Here is a 5,434-nt window from a genome sequence, read left to right on the forward strand (position 1 = left end):
AATAATTGTAAAATGGGGATTACGACTGTGAGCCCCTTGTGGGACAACCTGATCACCTTGTGACCTCCCCAGCGCTTAGAGCAGTGCTTTGCACGTAGTAAGGGCTTAATAAATGCCATTATTATTAATAGTAGTATTATTATTTTAAAGGAAGGCTCCCATTCTACCAGGAATAGACCTGAAAAGAAAAATTGTAAAAGAGCCCGGATAGCTCAGTCGGTAGAGCATCAGACTTTTAATCTGAGGGTCCAGGGTTCAAGTCCCTGTTTGGGCGTGATGTGTTTTGCAATATACATTTATGACTCCGCTTTCCACACCCTCAAAATCAACTGGCCCAGTTGATCTAAAGGAACATTTGAATCTTCCCTTTCCTCGTCCCTCCCGTACGAATCTCTCCTTTGCCAAGAAGAACTGGAAAACCATCCTTAACGTTTTTTAAAAGAAGGCTCCCATTCTACCAGGAAAAGACCTGAAAAGGAGACATAAAATTAATAGCTTTCCACTGTTTATTTCTACCACGGAAAAGGACTTTTCCCTCCCACGGACACGAGCGAAAAAAAGGGGCAAACTGCTCTTTTCTGGATGGCGTTGAGATTAATAGAGGGAACATTTTGCAGGCCATTTTAAATAAGTAATTAAACCTATTTAAACTCAACAGTTGAACGAAACGACAGACGTGTTTATTCAGGGAACCTCCCCAGAAGAGTCTGATGTTGTTAAAGGTTGCCATAAATCATTTTTTGAAAATAAGGAATCGACTGCTGGTTCCACTGGGGCTCGAACCCAGGACCTTCTGCGTGTAAAGCAGACGTGATAACCACTACACTATGGAACCACTCGATGCAAAGTATCATTCCTTCGCTCTCTACAATCAAGGTATAAATGAGCCTCTAAATTGAAAAATAGTTTTGAGGTTTTAAAATTATTTATTGGACATCACCTGATCTATGGCAAAGAAGATCATATTACAGTTTTTAGATCAGATCATTGTTGGCTCGATAAGAGATTTTTCTCCCCCTCTCCATCCCCCCCATCTTACCTCCTTCCCTTCCCCACAGCACCTGTATATATGTATATATGTTTGTACATATTTATTACTCTATTTATTTTACTTGTACATATCTATTCTAGTTATTTTATTTTGTTAGTATGTTTGGTTTTGCTCTCTGTCTCCCCCTTTTAGACTGTGAGCCCACTCTTGGGTAGGGACTGTCTCTATATGTTGCCAACTTGTACTTCCCAAGCGCTTAGTACAGTGCTCTGCACACAGTAAGCGCTCAATAAATACGATTGATTGATTGATTGATTACGAACATGCCTAAACGCCATCGTTTGGGGGAGGTGAACATTCGAAGTCCCTCATCACCTTATAACCCCCAGCGCTTAGAACAGTGCTTTGCACATAGCGCTTAATAAATGCCATAATTATTATTATTATTATTATTATTCAAAAAGATGTGGAGGTGTATATATAAATATAGTAATAATAATAAAAATAATGATTGCATTTGTTAAGCGCTTACTACTACTACTACTAACAGTGTTTTGCACACAGTAAGCGCTTAATAAATGCCATCATTATTATTATTAAAGTGCCGAAGCTTATCCAACCACATGTCTGCTGTGTGACCTTGGGCAAGTCACTTAACTTCTCTGAGCCTCAGTTACCTCATCTGTAAAATGGGGATTAAAACTGTGAGCCCCACGTGGGACAACCTGATCACCTTGTATCAATCAATCAATCAATCAATCGTATTTATTGAGCGCTTCCTATGTGCAGAGCACTGTACTAAGCGCTTGGGAAGTACAAATTGGCAATACATAGAGACAGTCCCTACCCAACAGTGGGCTCACAGGCTAAAAGGGGGAGACAGAGAACAAAACCAAACATACCAACAAAATAAAATAAATAGGATAGAAATGTACAAGCAAAATAAATAAATAAATAGAGTAATAAATATGTACAACCATATATACATATATACAGGTGCTGTGGGGAAGGGAAGGAGGTAAGATGGGGGATGGAGAGTGGGACGAGGAGGAGAGGAAGGAAGGGGGAGAGGAAGGAAGGTATCCCCCCCCCCCAGCGCTTAGAACAGTGCTTTGCACGTAGTAAGCGCTTAACAAATGCCATTATTACTATTATAATTATCCAACATGCAAATATTTACTATGTCTATTAAGGCTGTGAACTCCATGAGGGACAAGGACTGTGTCCAACCTGTTCGCTTTGTATCTACACCAGTTCTTAGATTCTGTTTGACACATAGCCAATACCACTGTTCTTGCGAGGTTAACATTATTATTATTCCCTTTGGGAAGGAGGGCCTATTGTTTTTGCTTATGGTTTTTTTCGCGTTGAAGAATGTACAAAATTAAAGATTTTTACTTTGGAGAAAAATGATCTGCCGAAACCCGGGATCGAACCAGGGACCTTTAGATCTTCAGTCTAACGCTCTCCCAACTGAGCTATTTCGGCGGCGTAATCGGGCCCCTTAAATCCTGTCAACAGACACTAAATTTCTGTTCATTGACAAATTAGGAAATTAGGGTGAAATTTTGCCTCGTTTGAGAGACGTTCACTCTGTCCTAGGATCCAGGACATTTTCTTATTTAGTTATCTAGGATGAGCCAGGATCTCGGCCCCTAAAGATCTAACAATCTACTGGGAGACGCTGCAAATAAAATTTGAAAACAGGAGGGTGAGAGAGGAAGGGAAATGGTTGGGAATATGAAAAAGGAAAGTTACAAGATTGTCTCATTTCCTCTTCTTCCACTCCCTTCTGTGTCATCCTCAGCCCTACAGCACTTATGTATATAGCTGTAATTTATTTATATTAATAATAATAATAATAATGGCATTTATTAAGCGCTTACTATGTGCAAAGCACTGTTCTAAGCGCTGAATATCTGCCTGCCCCTCTAGACTGTAAAGTCGTTGTGGGCAGGGCACGTGTCAATAAATCAATCAATCAATCGTATTTATTGATCGCTTACTGTGTGCAGAGCACTGTACTAAGCGCTTGGGAAGTACAAGTTGGCAACATATAGAGACAGTCCCTACCCAACAGTGGGCTCACAGTCTAGAATGGCATTTATTAAGCGCTTACTATGTGCAAAGCACTGTTCTAAGCGCTGGGGTAGAGACAAGGTAATCAAGTTGTCCCACGTGGGGCTCACAGACTTAATCACCATTTTCCAGATGAGGTAACTGAGGCACAGAGAAGTTAAGTGACTTGCCCAAAGTCACACAGCTGATTCTCCCAAGTGCTCAGTACAGTGTTCTGCACACAGTAAGCAATTAATCTGAAACTACAACCGGTCTCTATTCTGCATCTTCATTAATAATAATCATGGCATTTATTAAGCGCTTACTATGTGCAAAGCCCTGTTCCAAGCGCTGGGGAGGTTACAAGGTGATCAGGTTGTCCCACGAGGGGCTCACAGTCTTCATCCCCATTTTACAGATGAGGTAACTGAGGCCCAGATAAGTTAAGTGACTTGCCCAACGTTACACAGCTGACAATTGGCAGACCTGGATTTGAACCCATGACCTCTGACTCCAAAGCCCGGGCTCTTTCCACTGAGCCACGCTGCATTATACCTTAATCATATCTTAAACCTCTGGAGAGGGTAGATCTGTTTAAAGAAGCATTGTAGCTCAGTGGAAAGAGCACGGGCTTTGGAGTCAGAGGTCATGGGTTCGAATTCCATCTATGCCACAAGTCTGCTGTGTGACTTTGGGCAAATCGGTTAACTTCTCTGAGCCTCAGTTACTTTATCTGTAAAATGGGGATTAAGTCTGCGAGCCTTGATCCCCCGTATACCCCCCCCAGCGCTTAGAACAGTGCTCTGCGCATAGTAAGCGCTTAACAAATGCTATTACTATTATTATTATTACCTGCCACCAGGAGCAACGTGAAGGCCATGTGTGGATGTCCTACTTGTTTTGTTTTGGGGTTTTTTTGTCTGCCTCCAAATAGTAAGCACTTAATAATAATAATAATAATAACATTTGTTAAGCGCTTACTATGTGCAAAGCACTGTTCTAAGCGCTGGGGGTGATACAAGGTGATCAAGTTGTCCCACGTGGGGCTCACAGTCTTAATCCCCATTTTCCAGATGAGGTAATTTAGGCTCAGAGAAGTTAAGTGACTTGCTCAGGGTCACATAGACGTGGCGTTATAATAATAATAATAATCATTATTATTATTATTATTTATTATTATTTCAGACTGTGAGCCCGTTGTTGGTTAAGGACCATCTCTACCGTTTTGTACTTCCCAAGCGCTTAGTACAATGCTCTGCACAGAGTAAGCGCTCAATAAATACGATTGAATGAATGCATGAACGTCCTCTGGTATGGCATCCGAGACCCTTGAAATTGCTCTTTCAGCTTGCATTCGCTTCCACTGGTACAGAACTCATTTTAGTAAGTGAGGGGAAAAAAAAATTACACCCAAACAGGAACTTGAACCCTGGACCCTCAGATTAAAAATCTGAGGCTCTACCGACTGAGCTACCCCGGCTTCTACTACCAGCCCCCGTCTTCATGTGTGGAGACAGTAATAATAACCGTCTCCACTGTTCATTTGCACTTTTATAATAATAATAATAATAATGTTGGTATTTGTTAAGCGCTTACTATGTGCAAAGCACTGTTCTGAGCGCTGGGGGGGATACAAGGTGATTAGGTTGTCCCACGTGGGGCTCACAGTTTAATCCCCGTTTTACAGATGAGGTCACTGAGGCCCAGAGAAGTGAAGTGCCCAAAGTCACACAGCTGACAAGCGGCGGAGCTGGGATTTGAACCCATGACTTCTGACTCCAAAGCCCGGGCTCTTTCCACTGATCCACGCTGCCCCACATTTGTACAATACTTGTACACATTTATTACTCTATATATTTTACTTGTTCATATTTACTACTCTATTTTATTAATGTTGTACATATAGCTATAATTCTATTTATTCTGACGGTTTTGACATCTACTTGTTTTGTTTGTTGCCTGTCTCCCCCTTCTAGACTGTGAGCCCGTTGTTGGGTAGGGACCGGCTCAGTCTGTTGCCGACTTGTACTTCCCAAGCGCTTAATACAGTGCTCTGCACACAGTAAGTGCTCAATAAATACGTTTGAATGAATGAATAAACTCAGTCCAGGCCGTTGATATACAGTTAACCCTTCCAGGTTATTGCCAAGAAGCAGCGACCCGTGCCTTAGGGTTGCTGATTTGGGGATCTTTTGTTTTGCTTTTAGACAAGTAAATTCATAAAGTGCTTTGCACATAGTAAGCGCTTAACAAATGCCATCATTATTATTATTATTAACCCCGTGGCTCTTTGTCAAACTAGGTAGAATATTTTTTCCATTCCAATCCTGCCCTCTGTATCTGTCCCCTCAAAAGGATCTAGTTTACTCAAGGGGAGGGAGAAAT

General features: G+C 41.5%; 4 non-coding genes across 4 annotated transcripts; 1 reads left to right on the forward strand and 3 right to left on the reverse strand.

Annotated features, from left to right (window-relative positions):
• Nucleotides 1-201: 201 nt before the first annotated feature.
• TRNAK-UUU lies at nucleotides 202-274 on the forward strand. Its single transcript has one exon. It is a non-coding gene; the product is annotated as a tRNA-Lys (tRNA).
• Nucleotides 275-762: 488 nt separating this feature from the next.
• Nucleotides 763-835, reverse strand: TRNAV-UAC. The gene has a single exon. It is a non-coding gene; the product is annotated as a tRNA-Val (tRNA).
• Nucleotides 836-2,406: 1,571 nt separating this feature from the next.
• Nucleotides 2,407-2,479, reverse strand: TRNAF-GAA. Its single transcript has one exon. It is a non-coding gene; the product is annotated as a tRNA-Phe (tRNA).
• A 1,977-nt stretch (nucleotides 2,480-4,456) lies between these two features.
• TRNAK-UUU lies at nucleotides 4,457-4,529 on the reverse strand. The gene has a single exon. It is a non-coding gene; the product is annotated as a tRNA-Lys (tRNA).
• Nucleotides 4,530-5,434: the final 905 nt, after the last annotated feature.

This window comes from Tachyglossus aculeatus, chromosome 22, assembly GCF_015852505.1.
Source record: "Tachyglossus aculeatus isolate mTacAcu1 chromosome 22, mTacAcu1.pri, whole genome shotgun sequence".
In the NCBI taxonomy this organism is placed as follows: domain Eukaryota; kingdom Metazoa; phylum Chordata; class Mammalia; order Monotremata; family Tachyglossidae; genus Tachyglossus; species Tachyglossus aculeatus.